We start from the raw sequence: 18,479 nt of genomic DNA, 5'->3' as shown, positions 1-18,479 counted from the left end.
CTGAGACAGGTGGCCTTGATTTTTCCCTCCCTTATGAACATCCCAAATTATTTTACTGCTTGTACCTGTCTCCATTGATTTCTTTGTTGCTATTTCTATCATGTAGCATCACCAATAAGACATCACAGGCTATTGAAATCTGCCATATGTCTGTCTTTCCTTGGCCCAATGGGTCACTTGTAATTTTGATTCTTCCAAGATGATAATATTTGACTCACAGCAACATAGCTTCATCAGGAAAATAGGAGTGTTAGAAATGAGATTTTGCCATAACTAATAGTTGAGGGGTCATTGGGAGTAATACGAATTTTCCTAAAATAACTCCAGACGTGTTTCTTTCTATTGTACAGTTCCAAGCCTAGATCTTTGTCCAGGGGACCTAAGTTCAAATCCTGCTTTTGAATATTGTTACCTGTGTGAGCTTGGGCAAGTCATAAGCTCCCTCTACCTCAGTTACTCCATATGTTTAATGTTGGAGTTGAACTGGAAGGGATATGATTTTCCTTCTAGCTCCAGATCCATGATGCTATGATCCATCCATATCACCCCATCCAAACTATAGATGTTACTAAATTTTAAAACAATACTAAAATTTGGGGGATTGCATCCCCCATGATGGATCTTTTCTGTGGGTCTGCCATCCAGCTGTATATCATCCTCTAAAATTCTTTGTCTCTTTTCCGTTGCTATGGATTTCACTGTAGAGCCTTTGGAGTATTTCAGAGCTGAATAACATTAAGGTAATCACTGACCATTTGGAGAACTTCCCTCTCATTGAGTAGGAAATTTGTAATTTAGCTCCGTTCTGCCAAGTATAGCTTTATGAGACTATAAACTCCATAGCTTAACATCACATATATAACCCCCCTCCCAATTTACTTTTCTTTATAAGTTGTCTCTGTAACCACATCTTTACAACCTTACATAATTTTAACCTATGGGTGATAAACACCTTGTTTGTAGAGAGCCCACAAGCCTACATTCTGTTCTATCGAGTCAAAAGCTTTCCCCTTATTAAAAAAAGAAGCCGTTAGCCAAGATTTAAATTCTCCATGTCTCTGTCAGTTGAGTAGCTGAAAAGCTAAGGAATGCAATAGAAAAATGTCTTTGAAGACCTTCCCATCCACTTTTCAGGTTTTTATCAAGGGCATCCTCAATGTATACAGACTATTCTGATAAATATTTTATAGCAAGGGAAAAAGTCAATAGTTGCTAATACCTTCTTGATTACTTCCTCCCTCTTCACCCTCCTTTTTTGTAAAAGCAGTGACTAAAAATCAGTTAAATTCAATTCCACAAACACTAACTGAGCACCTGCTGTGGTGCAAAGTCTCCTCAGAGAGCTTATGGGATCTTTTCCTTTTCTCACATTCTCCCATTATTCAAAGCATCTAGAAAAGCCTCAGATTGTTTCTCCTCAAAGTTTTCTTCTGAGTAAATCAAATCAGATTCTTCCCTTCTTAGGCTCCTCACATCGTACCTTAGGTGCTGAGCTGGGCAGAGTCCAGATGTGGTGTTGTTCAAGTATTTTCAGTTGTGTTCTTTTCTTCATCATCCCACATGGGGTTTTCTTGGGAAAGATGCTAGAGTGGTTGGCCACTTCCTTCTTCAGCTCATTTGACAGAGGAAGAAACTGAGGCAAACAGAATTAAGTGATTCTCCCTGAGTCACATAGCTAGTAAATGCCTAAGGCCACATTTGAACTCAGATCTTCCTGATGCTGTCCATTTTCGCTTATTTTAGTACTCATTTATTCCTACTGACTTACATCTTTTTGGCTCCAACTCAGTGCTCTAGTTTATCAACATCCTTTTGAATCCTGACTCTTCCTTCCAGTGTGAAAGTCTCATGTCATCTGCCCATTTGATACATATACCAATCTATACCTTTGTCCAATTCATTGATAAAAATGTCACCTCCTTTTCTTAGATAATAGTATTCGGAGCTTGTCAAATCCAATGTCCTTCTACTCTTTCTCTGAAGAATATAATCATAATTTACAAGCATAAAACTTCTCTGAGTTAACCTACAAGACTTTGACCTCCCGAATTTCTTATTTTCCACCATAGTTTTCACAATTCTCTCACATATCAAAGTCACTCATCTGCCCCGTTCTGTCACCATCTCTTTGCAGATGAAGAAAGATTCATAGGATCATTGACTTAGATTGAAAGGAAACTCATAGACTATCTAGTCCAACTCATTTATTTTCAGAGGAGGAAACTGAGATCCCAACAAGTTTAAGTGACCTGCCAGGATTGTACGGGGAGTCAGAGGAAGGCATTTGGGGGTCACCTGTACTACCTGCGGGCTAAGCCCCTGGGGATAAGTTCTCCAGAGTCGGCAAGGCTGGACCTCAGAAAACAGTCACAGGCTTTTCCCAGGCTCACGCCGGAATCTTTTCCTGCTCCAAGTATTTCTCAGAGTGTATTTTCCACTGGCACTGATTCCAGGAGCCCCCGGTCACGTCTGTGTCTCCAACAAGATCTAATTCCATGGCAAGATTCTGTTCCTCAGCCTTCAACAGTGATCAAACACCTACCTACCTTCCAAGCCCAGAATCCTATGGAAATATTGTCTCTGTTTAGGAGCCTTTCAGGGATTGGGTCTAGATGTGATCTGCTTTAAATAATCAACTTTTTTGAGTTATTAAGGGTAAAAATGATGAACTACTAGTCCCTTTCCTTCTCCTACATCTTCTTCTTCCAGCCCCGGAAGAGAATGAACCCAAAATGCTGTTTGATGAGAAGGAATAGAATCAATGATATAAAATGTTGTTCCTAATAAGTCATTCCAAATCACCTTCTGTTAGAAGCGAGAAGGGAGGATCTGTTGGGACTGAGTTCGATTCAGCCTGCAAGAACATTAATGATGTGAACAGCAAGCAAATAACACGCTAGCAATGTTCACAGATGGTGCTAAATCGGGAAGTGCTGTTAGCACCACGGCTGAGAGAGGGGGAAAGGAGGTAGAAATGTGGGCAGGAAATAACCAAGATTTAAAATGTCACTAATAGAACAAAGGAGGAAAGAGCCTCAACAAAGGGAAAAGAAAAGCATTTTATGACAGATTAAAGCGTGTGTGACAGAATGGGCGAAAGCAGCGAGAGAAAACGGCGCTGGGGATTTGAGACCCTGGAATGGATCGGGACCAGATCACCCTAATTCACAGATTAAGAAACTGAGGTCCAAAGGGGGGGAGTCGCCTGGTCCGATACCCGCCAGTAAGCCGAGGCTCCTCACCTAATGTTCTTTTCACCACACCATGATTCAGCTTGTCTTTATCACTTCAAGCCACATAATTTCAGAGTTAGAAGCTGACCCCGGAGATTACGTTCTCCAAGCTATTAACCCACTCGCTAGAGAAAATACTGCTCTCTATAGCTCATCTTGGCGGGCTAGATCCCCAGGCAAACCTAAATCTAACAAACTAAAAGAAATTTAACTAAAAAGGGATTTACCTGAGCTTTTCTGAGAAATGCCACCCTTTGGCCATATTATTCTTATATACTTCAGTGACTTCTCTTTTCAATTTCATTTAGAATCTTTATGACCTACGGAAAGCCTCTAGGTTGCCTTGAAGGTTTGTCATACTTGCACCGCAATCTAACTATTTAGAATTCTGATGCTCTTTCCCTAGTCTAAAGAAATGAAATTATCCTTTCAAATTATTTCCCCAAAGTTTCTTCAAAGCATCAATTTTGTATAAATTATATGATTGTTTACCATTTAAGGGAAAGCGAAGAAGGAAGGAAAAGAATTTAGAACTCAAAATAAGTTTTTAATTGTAAAAACTGTTTTTGTGTACAATTGGGGAAAAATAAAATATGATTTAAAGAATAAATTATATATTATAAATCATTAATTTTAATATTTGGAGGCTCAGATTCCAAAGTTTATAGAGGCAGTTATGGTAGTCATCACTGTCTGTCCCAGTGAGGGAGAGAAGTCCAGTCAACAAAAGCTAAACAGCTTTTTCCTAGGCCCTCCATTGAAGTTGGGTGATTCAGTAAGGGTGAGGGAGTGGCTTGGCCCAGGAGAGCGAAGCGGGAGAATGCCAAGGTGCCACCCAGCTCTGCATTCAGCATCTCATTCTAGATCAGGAGGCTTAACTAGGAGCAATGATCTTCTTTATTTTTAAAAAATATTTTAATAACTTTATTTCAATATAACAGCTTTCCTTTGTAATTTGTAATTGTAAATATATATATATGTATTAATTTTATGCATTTAAGAACATTATTTAATAATAATAGTAAATAAAAACAAAAATGTTTAAAAAAATTTTTTTTAAATAACATTATTCAAAGAAAGGGTCCATAAACCTCACTTGAGTACCAAAGGGAGTCTATGACCCCAAAAAAGGTTAAGAACCACCAGACTAGAGTTGTCTAAAGTGCAGAGGAAGTAGAGGTCTATTAGTTGCCAAAACAGGATCCCAAAACATGATAGAGGCCACTTATTCCCATAGAGACATGACCTCAAAAGCCAGCATCCCTTCAAGAGCTAGACACAAGATGGAGGCCAGTCAAAGAAATGAGGAAGTGAAATCAGTCTGCAAAACCCATCAATGCCCTCTCCCTACAAAGCTACGTAGAGAGTCTTTGGTTAGATGAAACCTAAGGACAGGTAAGCATCAGAAATAGGTTTGAATATATTGGATTATTTGCTGTCTAGAAGAGGCGATGGGGAGAAGGGGGGGAATTGGAACATAAGATTTTGCAAGGATTAGTGTTGAAAAGTTATCCATGCATATCTTTTGAAAATTAAAAGACTTTCATAAAAATAATTTTTTTTTAAAAAAAGAAAGAATGAAATAGGGTTGAAAAAAGGCAGATCCTGGGAAAAGAGAACTGCATGGGGCCAAATGTGTTTGTATAAATATAACTTTTTTTATTAAAGCTTTTTAATTTTCAAAACATGCATGGATAATTTTTCACATTAACCCTGATGTATCAATTTTCCTCCCCTTCCTCTCACCCCCTCCCTTAAATGGCAAATAATTCAATATATGGTATGAGCTTTGTCACAATTATATCCATCCACCCTTAGTATTCTTTGCCCTTACAGGCAGTGGGGTATGGTAGGGAAGAAAATAAGTTAATTTGAGCCAGTCACTTCATCTTCCTCTGCCTCACTCTTCTCATCTGCAAATTGGGCATAAAATTCTCATGGGAGAAGTGAGGAGGAACCACCAAGATACTGTAAGGGGGTCCCCGCTGCTAGGGGACCAGTACCATTAGTGGTGAATGACAAGAAGCCAGTATCCCCCGCAGTGACTTGTCACCCTGTACATCCTGCTGCCTCCAGGTAAAACTCCTGCTGGGACTGGTCCAGCTCAGGTGTGACTCCTTCCTCTCTTATCTAACAACCCTCCCAGAACCCAGAGGGAGCAGAGTCCCCCAAGGCAGTGAACGCCAGCTGGGACTAGAAAGCAAACCCTGGGCCGAGGCTATCCGAGATGCCTCTGGAAGGTCTGCCTGGGGCTGGCTGTGAAGCCCTCCTTGTCAGGATTCCAGAAACCGGGGCCAGCTGGTACCCAGCGCAGCAGTGTGACCTGGAAGCCAGAGAGTCCTGGGTGCAAGTCTCACCTCTGACCCACACTGGCAATGTGGACCTAGAAACCCACTTAATATAGAAGTGATCTGCTCAACTCTTAGTATAAATTGCAAATGTAGAACCAATTCCCATTGGCAGAGGGGAGGATTTCTCTCCTGAGAGTCACCCACGCCAATCAAATCAGAGGCTGTCAGACAGAGCTATACATTCTTCAAATTAGGTAGTTCATCCCAAATCTCACTGAAGAAACTCCCGCCTGCTTTAGCTTCTGGCTGTATGGTACTGGGCAGGTCACTTCTTAGAGCTCTGGGTAATTTTTTAAGAGCAGGAGTTGCAACAAAAGCACCATCCCAAACTGGTCAAGGGAATTTCCTCACTCCAGAATTCTCCATAGTCTAAGGTCTAAATCAAGAAAATCACAAACCCAGGCCCCATCCCCTGTCCAACATTTAAAGACTACATAACACATGGGCTTACCTTGATTTTGAGCAAGATCCAGTGAAAGTTAATTTTTGTAAATAACGTAGTAAATTAGAGTGATTATTTACCCTACAGAAAGATCCTGGTTCACAAGCCCAGAGCCCATCCCCTGTCCAACATTTAAGGACTACATAGGACATGGGCTTACCTTCATTTTGAAAGTTAGGTTTTGTAAAATAAGGTACTAAATTAGAGTGATTATTTACCCTACAGAAAGATTCTGGTTCACAAGCCCAGGGTCTATCTCTGTCCAGCGTTTAAGGACTGCACAGCACATGAGCTTACCTTGATTTTGAGCAAAATCCAGTGAAAGTTCATTTTTGTAAATAAAGTAGTAAATTAGAGTGATTATTTACCCTACAGAAAGATACACAAGCCCAGGGCCTATCTCTGTCCAGCATTTAAGGACTACACAGCACATGGGCTTACCTTCATTTTGAAAGTTAGGTTTTGTAAAATAGGGTACTAAATTAGAGTGATTATTTACCCTACAGAAAGATTCTGGTTCACAAGCCCAGGGTCTATCTCTGTCCAGCGTTTAAGGACTGCACAGCACATAAGCTTACCTTGATTTTGAGCAAAATCCAGTGAAAGTTCATTTTTGTAAATAAAGTAGTAAATTAGAGTGATTATTTACCCTATAGAAAGATACACAAGCCCAGGGCCTATCTCTGTCCAGAATTTAAGGACTACATAGGACATGGGCTTACCTTCATTTTGAAAGTTAGGTTTTGTAAAATAGGCTCCTAAATTAGAGTGATTGTTTCCCTACAGAAAGATTCTGGTTCACAATACGCTTCTTAAAATGATGGGTTTCCTGAAACCTGATTCTGTTGTACACAACTTTTCACAAGCACTCATTGTATAAAGTGAACTCCACCTTATATGGAAAGCTGTACAGTATGTCCCAATTTCCTGGTTTCTTTCAGGCATAGCCTTATTTCTATTTTGGGACCTTGGTCTCTACTCATTGTTCCAGCTCATGTTGACCCTCCTTTGGAGAAGATCCTCTCATTTCTCCAGTCAGTTCTTTACAGAGCATTCAGCCCATTACCGATATATGTCATCTGGACCAAGGATGTTTACTATTGAAGACTCAGGATGTGCTAAGGGTCAGGAAACATGAGATACACTTCCTCTTCCCTCCTCCCTTCCAGGGCTAAGGAGGGTAGGAACTTTCCTTTTCTGCATAAAAAGTTTCTTTTCCACTCCCCTTTACCAGATTTTTAAGAGCTCCTGGGGACCAGGTGATGCAAAGCCATCACTCTCAAAATTGTGTGAGCTCTGGAGTTTTGGTTTCAAAATTTAACAGTTTAAAAACATTCTCACTGATGCTGAGAAAATACCAAAATAGACTTCCTTAAGGCCGGGTGTTGAAAGAGATGCTCTCTGTGGTTTGACATCAACATCGGGGCCTTTTGGTGCACTTTTTAAAAGGAAGTGGGATACAGAAGTGGGCAGAAGTCAATATCAAGAGCTCTTTGTCATTGGAGGGAACAACAAGGAGTAGATTTCCTCTCACTGACACCGTCATGGGGGGAGAGGGGGAGAAAAGCTTCTAAATTATAAATCCAGGGTTTGTAAGGAAATGTGTTTGCTAGCGTCATCGTTTCCAAAAGCATTTATTTAAGCACCTGCCCGTACTTGGTGCCAGGTTGGACATTTCACTGCAACGGTTGTAGCCGAACAGGAAAAAACACTGTACTCATCTTGCAACAAACAGAAAAGCCCCCTGGATTCCCCCAACGTTCACCAGTCAATGAGATTTGCATTGGCCCTCCCAGACTTGCTAATCAGTGCCTTTCCTGACTCACACACAGCTTCTCACCTTAAGATAAGAGTTTATGGGAAATGCCAAGAAAGAAAGAGAAAAAGGGAAAGGAGGAAAAAAAAGGAGGAGGAGAAAATGAAAAGGAGAATGAAATGAAAGAGAGAGAGGGATGGAGGGAAAGAAAGGAAGGGAAGAAAGGAGGAAAGGAGAGAGAAAGAAAGGAAGAGAAAAGAGAGAGATGGAGGGAAAGAAAGGAAGGGAAGAAAGGAGGAAAGGAGAGAGAAAGAAAGGAAGAGAAAAGAGAGAAAGATGGAGGGAAAGAAAGGAAGGGTGGGAGGAAAGGGGAAAGAGAGAGAGGAAGAGGAGAGAGATGGAGAGAAAGAAGGAAGGAGGAAAGAAGAAAAATAAAGGAAAAAAAGAGAGAGATGGAGGGAAAGAAGGGAAGAAAGGGAAGGAAGGAAGAAAGGAAAGAGAGAAAAAGGAAGAGGAGAGAGAGATGGCGGGAAAGAGGGAGAAAAAGAAAGAGGAGGGAGAGAGGGAGGAAAGAAAAGAGAGAGAGAAGGAGTAGGAGGGAGGACATAAGGAAGGAAGGAATTTGAGTTTATTAGAGTTTCTTTATGTCTTTTCTTCTAACACATGTAAGCTGGTCTGATTTTCATTTGCCCCTAAGCAAGAGCCAATAATAAGTATAATAGCTAATATTTATATAGCACTTTCTCTGGTCCTTGGCACTATGCTAAACATTTCACATTTATTATTGCATTTGATCTCACAACCACCTTGGGAAATGGGTGTTATAAGGATCCCCATGTTACAGATGAGGAAACTGAGGCAAACTAAAGAGTTTTCCTATTATTATTATTAAATGTTGTCAGTGAGGATATTAGCTCAGATTTGGAGGCGCCAGCAGAGCAAAGAAACTGCTGAGTTTTTGTGTGGGCCGTTTCCCGAGGAAGGCTCAGGATGTACTGGAGTTTGAGAAAACATATGCAGAAAATGTATTCTCTAGTCTTTCAGTAAAAGGGACAACAGAAATGTTGATTTGGTAAACAAAAAGTAGTTTTGCCTTTTGCTTGGTAGACAACTAAAAATGTCTCAAAAAGGGTGAGACATCCCTCCGTGTGACCCTCAGGAGGCGCAAAGCTCGAATGAAGTGATATTTGTGAAGTATGCTAAGGGAAAGAGGAAAACAGGTATAGGGGTTTGTCTATTTGTTTCTGCTATCTTAGGGAGAGAAAAAAAATCAAAGAAAGCTTGGGACGATAAAGAGAAAGAAAAATGATTGCAGTTTAGTCTAACAAGAAAAATGATCTCTATTAGAAGCTATGGATCAAACGATTAATAGAAAATTGGCACCCAAGTTTCATTCGGAAGAGGATGAGAGAGCACCTTAGTTGCCAGCTGAAATTTGTCACCAAGCCTCAGTAATTGCATGCCAGGATCTCCAAAGATCTTTGCCACTTGATTCCTGAACTCCATTTAGAATGTGACTCAGGGTGCTGGAGAGATGCTGCAGGGTTGAGGACTTAAAAATGGTAGCCCAAAGAAGGATGGAATCTTCAGCTACTGTGACAAAAGCAGACTGACCAGAATAAGGGATTTTGATGAATTTCCAATCTTGACCCTTGACCCATCTTGCTAATATCATGTCGATCTGGACACCATATTTTAGAAGGGACATGGACAAGCTGTTGTGTGTCTCAAGAAGAGGGAACATGATATAGTCATGGGACTTACCCAAAAGCAATTTTAGAGGAGCTAACTTAGTTGGCAAAACCCATGGGCTTTCAGAAATATTATACTAGGAACAACTAGGAATATTAAGTCAAAGAGAGTCTTCAGGGAACAGGAAGGGCCATCTTGTGAAAAGGGGATTAGGTTTCCTTTACTTGGCCCCTGCAGGAAAAACTAGGAACAATGGAAAGGGGAGAAGCGCATCAAAGCTATTTTCTGCTTAATAATTGGAGGGGAAATTCCAACTCCAACAGTGGAAAAGGCTGCTGTGAGAAGTAATACCTAGAGATCTTCAAGGCTAGATGGCCACTGATCTAGGACGTTGTAGTCCAATGGTGCTTAAAACTGTTGGTCTCGGGGATGAGGTCAGGGTAGCAACAACCCCTTATTCAAAATAAACATGTGACAAATTCATAATGACCATTCTCTTCGCCAAAAGGGACATTTATTTAGGATAAGAGCCCATAGACAAAATGAAGAGACATAGTAGACACCAGGAATGGTAAATATGGAATAGATCTGGGAGCGTGTTAACAATCAACAATGGAAAAGACAAGTTCCCTAGTGGAATTCACAATTAGCCAGGAAAAAGGAAATATTCCATCAGGTGAGAATATGGTATTGACTGGCAGGCTGAATCCATAGAGGAGTTGAGAATCCTAAAAGAGTTAGTTAACTATAAGATAGAGAAAGATACCAAAATGCTACAGCAGGGTATTCAGCAAAGATGATGTGGGCTATAGACAGATTTATAGGGGAATTTGACGTACTTGGCTTTCTGATTGGGAACAGTAAGGTAGGGTTACCCAAGACTTCCACAGGGGTGGGACTGTAAGGCTGAGTTGATCCCCATCAGTGTCCTTCCTTGCTTGCCTCAGGGAGTATCATTTTCTTCTTCTTCAGGCTTTCTTCTTTCTTGTTCTCCAGGCTTTCTCTACCAACCTCCTGGTAACCCAGGACCTCCTCATCAGGACTCTTAACACTTAATCAATCAACATTTATTATAAACATTATTAATAGACATTTGAATAATGTTAATAATAAAAACACTTGACCAATCAAATTTATTATAAACATTATTAATAAGCATTTGAATAATGTTAATAATAAAAACACTTTTAACCAATCAACATTTATTATAAACATTATTATTAAGCATTTGAATAATGTTAATAATAAAATGGACAACATTTATTAAGAGCTGTCTACATTCAGACCAGTTCCAATGATCTTGTCATGGAGAGAGCCATCTACACCCAGAGAGGGGAGTGTAGGAATTGAATGTGGATCACAACATAGCATTCTCACTCTTTTTGTTGTTGTTTGGTGGCATTTTATTTTCTTTCTCATTTTTTTCCAATTTGATTTGATTTTTCTTGTGCAGCAAAAGAATTGTATACATATGTATGCATCTGTTGGATTTAATATACGTTTCTACCATGTTTAACACATATTGAACTACTTGCCATCTAGAGGAGGGGGTTGGACAAGGGGGGGAAACTGGAACACGAGGTTTTGCGAGGGTTAATGTTGAAGAATTGTTCACGCATGCGTTTTAGAAAATAAAAAGCTTTAATTAAAAAAAAAAAAATTTAAAGAGCTGTCTACAAGCCAGGCTTTGTGCTAAGCTCTGGAGATACAAATAAAAGAGCAAAGGGCAGTCCCTGTTTTCCACCTAACCAGGAGACAAGATGCAAACAAGCATATACAATGTCAGCTTTATTCAAAATAAATAGGAAATAGCATTAGAACTTAAAGGGATTAGGAAAGGCTTCTTTTGGAAAGATGAGATTTTAGCTGGAGCTGAAAGGTAACCGGGGAGTTCAGCACAGGAGGGAGAGCATTCCAGATATGGGAGACAGCCAGAGAAAATGCAGGGAACTTGCTTTTGCTTTTATAGGTTAAATCCGTCAATACTTATTGTATTAAAAATTAAGATGTGTTATTATGAAAATAAATTTCATCCTAATGGGCTCCTGAAAGAATCCTGGGAAACCCCAGGAGTCCCCAAACCACACTTTGAAAACTGTTGCTGTTGAAGGAGATTCCTGTTCATGTACAGGTTGGACTAGATCAAGGATTCTTAACCCTGGGATTCATGATCTGGTGAGGGGAAGGGATTTTGAGGACTACGTTTTAATATAATGGGCTTCCTTTGTAATCTTGTGTATTTTATTTTATACCTTTAAGAATATAATTCCAAGAAGGGCCCCCCTGGTTCTGCAGACTACTCCCAAAGGAGTCCATCCCATGTAGAAATTCCAAGAACCTTGGGTAAGGGTCTGTGAGGCTCCTGTTTGCTCCGGGGCTGGAGGTCCAGAGCCACAGGCTCCTTTCTACAGAACTTCTGACCACTTGAGACTCCCCACCTAGGGAGAAGCCAGTGCCTAAGGTCCTCCAGCTCCTTATCTTAGGGCCATTTCCACACACACCCGGCACTTCCCCTTCTCTGCTCTGTCTGCTATCGCACACAGACACACCACAAGTGTCGAAACACGTTTAGGCTTAACACATTATATGAAAGTGTAAAGAAATGCAGGGTTGACCCTTGGAGTCCTGTCAAACATGGAGCAAAGGCGTCCCTCCAAAAAGAAGGGGCAGGGAATTGGACAAATTGGCCACCGTAGTTTAGAGCAGATTCTTGAAGTTATTAGGAACAAGTAAAAGTGAGGGAACACAAACATAATCATCAATCAATTATTGTCACTTGCTTTTCCAAGTTACTAAAGGAAACCACGGTCCTTCTCCTCCTCTCGCCCCTCTCCATCTCTTCTTGTCTTCCTTTCTCCTTCCCTCTTCCTCCTCTTTTCTCTCCCTCAGCTCCATCTCTGTCTGTTCCTCTCTCTGTGTGTCTCCATCTCTCCCTCTCTCTCTTTGTCTCTGTCTTTCTCTCTGAGTTGAGAAACAGGCCTCTCCCCCAAATCCCCTAAAACCTTTTTTCCCCATGAAAAAGCTCTAAAGAAACACCTGGTCGATGCTATTATGAGGACACTGGAGGGAGAGGGACCTGAAGTCCCCTTCCTGGTGTGGCCATTTCCTGCCTGCCGACCAGCCTCTGCCCAGTCCCCAGCAGAGACACGAGTAACTCCTTCGTCTCATTTTGAAGGGTTTAAGGAGAGGAGGCACCAACTTGCCCTTCTTCTCAGTCCCAGCCAAGCCAACTTTTTGCCTCCTAATGATAAGCCGGGAGGATGGTGTGGGGAGGAAGACCTGCAGATCAGCCCTGTAGAGCTCTAGGAGCCCCAGGCTGCCTTGGTGCCTGCTGCACCCCTCTTCCCACCTTACAGTTGGGAAGTGAGGGGGCTCCCGTTTCTAGAGTAGTTTTCCTGGTTTCTGAACTGCCCCTTCTCTTCCCACTTGGTGAGGGTACAGGCTTCCTCAGGGGGCCCAGAAATCCTCTCCATGGGCCCTGCCTGGTAAATCCACTCAGCAAAAGACGATCAATCCAAACGACGGACTTGTCTGTCAGCCTTCCGCTCGGCTTTTGGCCTTCGCCACTCCGTCTCCTGGTTGCCAACTGGACGCGCGCATCGGTTTCCCTGTATAAGCTGGCAGCGAAGTCTCTCCGGGTGAAGAACATAATTGTGCAGGACTGTGGAAAGCAAACTGCTGGGCAAGTGTCCTGTGATTGAAGGATCCAGGTTGTGAGGATGACAAGCGGCCTGACCCGTTTGAGATGCCTGTGGCGGGAAGCAGCCGAGGCAGAATACTTCCCGTTCGCAACTAACCTGTTCTGAGACTCTGCTAAAAAAAAGGGGGGGGGTCTGCTTCCAGATCCTCCAGAACATGGAGCCCAGAAAGGGCAAACATCCAACAGGACAATGGGCCGCTCCTCAAGGGCAGCTGCGGAACAGAGCTCACCCTTGGTCTCAATCTCTTTTGTTGAATAATTAATCCTTCTCCCACCTGGATGAGCAGCCCTAGAAAGGTTTAGCAAACCCTCACCCCAGAGCTACTGGTCCTTCCTGCCAAAGAGCTGTCCGTTCACCTCTGGTGTCCACCTTCGTCCAGTTTTATTTCATTAATAATAATAATAGCTTTTTATTTTTCAAAATACATGCAAAGATAGTTCGGCTCCTTCCATCCCGAGTCTGTTGGAATTGCCTCGAATCACCTCATTGTTGAGAAGAGCCAAGTCCGTTGCAGTGGATCATCACCTACTCTTCTTGTTGCTTCATGCAACTTTCACTTGGGGCTCCAAGAAACGTGGTCACACCCACTAAGCCATCTTGGCAGACGGGCTAAACCAGGTGTTTAGCACTTAGTAGGCACATAAATGCTAGCCATCGTTATTATTAACAACTCTTTCCCTCACCGCCAAAGCCAATCCACTCACGGATCTTTCACCTATCCAAGCAAACTGGCCAGTTGTGACAATCCCTTATGCCAGGGCTGGATAGAAAGGATGCTGAGCATTAAAATATGTAATTATGACATCCTCTTCTTTACGTTGCTACAATAGAGGCTCTCATCACCTCTCCTTTGGACTATTTCAACAGCCTCCTGATTGTTTCCTCTGCTTCCAGCCTCTCCCCTCTCTAGTCCATTTTCCACACAACTCAATTCATCTTTCTAAGACATAGCTAGGACTATGACACAGAAAATTAGGTGGAGAAGGAGGAACAGCAAATTAGTCATTTGTGACAATCCCTTATACCAGGGCTGGATGGAAAGGATGCTGATCATTAATACATAATTATGAAGTCATGGTTCTTTCCAAGTAATATATAAGCCATTGACCCCAGCTTGGTTCCCTGGAAGAGACCAGATTCAGAATTAGGGGCCCGGATTCTAGCCTCCATCAGACACTTCTTACCCGTGTGATTATGGACATGACGGCTTTTCTGACCTGTTCCTCTTGAAGAAGAGAATGAGAAGGTTGGATCAGGTGACCTCAGAGGGCCCTTCCAGTTCTCCATCTAGGATCCCGGGATGATGCCATAAAAGCTGAAGTGAAGTTCTTAAAAAATGTGAGCTAGAGGAGCATCATGAAGGAAGCGATTGCCCTGAATTGAAGCTGAGAAAACCCAGGTGTAAATGAACTACATTGTAGAATGACCGTTGCTTGCCTGGGCTTGGACCAGGAGACCAGGTTGGCGGGGCTGGAGGGGTCATGGCGGCCTGTGCTCTGGTTACTGGGTGGGGCCTGTCTTGGACCCAGGAGGGTCCCCAGGCATTGCTTGCCTTCTGTGGCCGGTGCCAGTGGCCGGCTTGGCAGCTGATGGCTGAGCGGGGGAGGCTAGAGCCCTCCCGAGTCTACCTGTCTAGAGGCAGGTGGCCCCCATTCCAAGCTCTAATGGAAAAATGCCTGAGTCACTGCCTTTGATGGGCTTTGCTATTTTTGTGGCCAGGCTTGGCTAAAAATAACTCCCTAAGCCAAGATTTTAGCTGCAGCTGACTGAAGCAAGAACTCATTCGGTATTAAATACCTGGCATCCCATCAATGTGAGAACCACATGTCTTTTTATGGCCTGGCCTCTGCCCCCACGGCACACACAGTGAGGGAGATGAACGCACCCTACGGTTCCCAGGCTTCTCTTGCCATCCCGGTTGATCGGCACGCCCGCGGAGCACTGAGAGAAAACCGGCTCCAGGTTTGGGGAGCTGGTCACCTTCCAGACCCTTTGTTCTCAGTGAGACCCAACGGAACCGTCGGAGAGGATGTGGAGAGCTGCTGCCATTTGCAGGGCCTTCCACTCGCCGGGAGAGCTCCCTGACCGGTCAGCCCTTTGTGATGGGCCTGTTATTGCTACAGCAGAAGTGGCCATTGAGGATTTCAGACCCAAACTCTCCAGCTCAGTGGTCAAGATGACCTAGAGTGATACTGAAAGCTACTGGACCAGGAGCCTGATGAGGGCAGACACTAGGTCTAATTTATAACCACTGTCTCCCCCGAGGTGGGTACCAAGGATACCAGCCCAGCATCTCACCTGGTATAAGTGCTCAGGAGTTAGCCTGTTTTAACTGATCACATGAAATGATCTGTTTTGCCAGCCTTAAAGTGCTATACAAATGTTAACAACAAGTAATAGGAGTGCTGCCTTAATAATAATGATAGTTATAGCTAGCATTTATATAGTGCTTTAAAGCTTACAAAGAATTTTACAAATATTATTCAGTGCCCACTGGGAGGTAGATATTATTATCCACATTTTACAGATGAGGAAACTGAGGCAGGCAGGGGTTAAATGACTTGCCCAGAAATTTGCTTTTCTCAATGATCCATATCTGTTATAAGAGTTTTGTTCTTATTTCTTTTTTCAGTGGGGGAAGGGGAAAGAAAAGAAGGTTGATTTTCACTAATTAAGGAAAATAGGTAGACTAGTAGTTTTTATATTATCTGTCCTGGATCTATTTTCCAGGAAAATAAAATTTAATATTCAAAAATGTTTTTAAACAAAAAAGAAAGAAGAAGAAGATTTTCCCACGCCCAGAGTTACTCAGATAATGAATGTCTGAGGCCATATTTGAACTCAGGTCTTCCTGAGTACCAAGCTATCCCCCCAAAAGTGTTTAGGATGAAAAAAGTGCACTCTGCCCTAATCTGACCACAATTGGAACACTTTGCTCAATTCTGGGCACCATGTTTTAGGAAGGACTTGACAAGCTAGGGAACATACAGAAGATGGGACAACTGGGATGGGCTGGTAAGAGGATGGCCTCAGGTGATCAACTGAAAGTATCAGGACTGTTTAGGCCAGCTACAAGCCGTCTTCAAGGAACCATGAAGGCGGTACTTGAGTATCTGAAGAGATGTCACGTGGGAAAAACGATTCAATGTATTCACTTTGGCGCTAGAAGCAAGATGGGGTAGAAGTAGCAGATGGCACATTGCACAAAAGGAAAGACTAATATTTAGAGCTTTGGGAGGTGGGAGGCTCCCTGTCATGGCAGAGTTCTGCAAGCAAAGGCGGGGTGAGACCCAAGATGGTGACCATTTGTTAACTCATTAAGGAAGCCCACTGTAAGTAGGGATTGTTTCCTTCTTTGCACTTTTAGCCCTGGTGTTCTGCCTGTATCTATCTTACATTAGGTGCTTAATAAATGCTTATTGATGAATTGGTTGATACTGTAGAAAGGATTCTTGTTCAGAACAGATACAGGGCGGATTACAAGTTCCTTGGAAGTCCCTTCTTCCTCTAAGGTTCTATGATTGAAATTTGTTTTCTGCTAAGAGGTTTTGTATCTGTCAACTGATAGAAAGTAGAGTCCCTGACTCCAGCTAAAACCCAGGTTCCCCAGAGCTGTAATACATTGGTACAAAGCTCTGTGCAGTTCAGGGAATCCAGGTGAACACCCAGAGGAAGACCTGGCTTGGATCTCTGTCTCCGTCTCCCTCTCTCTCTTCCTCTCTGTCCCCCTCTCTGTGTCTCTCTGTCTCTCTCTGTCTCTTTGTCTCTGTCTCCCTCTCTGTGTCTCTCTGTCTCTGTCTCCCTCTCTGTGTCTCTGTGTCTGTCTCTTTGTCTCTGTCTCCCTTTCTGTGTCTCTCTGTCTCTGTCTCCCTCTCTGTGTTTCTCTGTCTCTGTCTCTTTGTCTATGTCTCTGTCTCTCTCTTTGTCTCTGTCTCCCTCTCTGTGTCTCTGTCTCTCTGTCTCTGTCTCCTCTCTGTGTCTCTGTCTCTTTGTCTATGTCTCTGTCTCTCTCTTTGTCTCTGTCTCCCTCTCTGTGTCTCTGTCTCTCTGTCTCTGTCTCCCTCTCTGTGTCTCTCTGTCTCTGTCTCCCTCTCTGTGTCTCTGTCTCTCTGTCTCTGTCTCCCTCTCTGTCTCTCTCTGTCTCTTTGTCTCTGTCTCCCTTTCTGTGTCTCTCTGTCTCTGTCTCCCTCTCTGTGTTTCTCTGTCTCTGTCTCTTTGTCTATGTCTCTGTCTCTCTCTTTGTCTCTGTCTCCCTCTCTGTGTCTCTGTCTCTCTGTCTCTGTCTCCCTCTCTGTGTCTCTCTGTCTCTCTGTCTCTGTCTCTCTCTCTCTCATACACACACACATACATTCATACATCTGCAAATAATTAGAGACATTAGAGCGGGGAGATCCGTGTCCCATACCAGGCGGGTTGAGCATCAGCACTGGAGTCACAGGAGGACCTGAGTTCAAATACCACCCCGGACACTCTCTAGCTGCGGGACCTGGACCAGTCCCGACCCCAGTGGCCTTCTCACACACAAGAAGGTTCTACGCTGCAAACTAAAGCCCCACCGAGCCCCCACCCGCGTTCTGACCGAAGGCCTCAGGTCTCAGCCCATTTTGACAAGTTTCTTTGTCTTGTTCCAAAGCTGCTTAAGTATATTCAGTGATGGGGGGTCCCTCTCTGTACCCCGAGAAGGGCGGCCTTTCTCAGCGCTTTCCCCTCAAGCCTAACCCGAGATTCCAGCGGCTGAGAGAAGCTTGACTGAGGCGACAATTTGACATCACCAGGGCCTCCGCCATAGACAAAAAATAGGTCTGACTCCGGGCACAGCTGCTCGGCGGGATCGAGGAGGGGAAAGGAGGGCTCCTTCCGCAGGCCTTAGGCCGGGGAGCAGAGCGGGCCCTCGGTCCCCGCCGCCCGCTCTTTCTGCGTGTCTGTGGCCGCGGCGGCGGCCGGCTCCAGCGGGACAAAGGGGCCGTGCCCTTGTTCGGGCTCTCGGCCGCAGAGCCGGCCCAAACAATTGGGAGGAGGTGGAAGAGACGGGACGGTTTGGCTAAAAAGGCCCAAACGCTACTGCTGCGAGCGTGCGAGCGGCGGGAGCGAGCCCCGCCCGGGCCCCCTCCCTCTCCGGAGAGAAGCCATCTGGCTCCCCGCAGGGCTCTGCCCCCCCAGGCTGCTCCCCGTCAGATGGGAGGCCCATGTGGCGGCTCAGCCCGGAACGCCCTGTCGGAGGCCGCCTCCTGCTCCATCGGCCGGGCTGGGCGCTCTCCGGCCCCCGCAGCCCGGGCCAGCCCCTGGACGTTTCCTAGAGCCTCG

The 18,479-nt window shown here is 43.8% G+C and overlaps 1 protein-coding gene across 3 annotated transcripts in view; it reads left to right on the top strand.

The window, feature by feature from the left end:
* MYO1D (myosin ID) overlaps positions 1-18,479 on the top strand; it is a 396,161-nt gene that overhangs the window by 374,704 nt on the left and 2,978 nt on the right. The window lies entirely within an intron of this gene.

The sequence above is a fragment of the Antechinus flavipes genome, chromosome 4 (assembly GCF_016432865.1).
Source record: "Antechinus flavipes isolate AdamAnt ecotype Samford, QLD, Australia chromosome 4, AdamAnt_v2, whole genome shotgun sequence".
NCBI lineage: Eukaryota > Metazoa > Chordata > Mammalia > Dasyuromorphia > Dasyuridae > Antechinus > Antechinus flavipes.
This window is presented reverse-complemented; position numbering and strand designations above follow the sequence as displayed.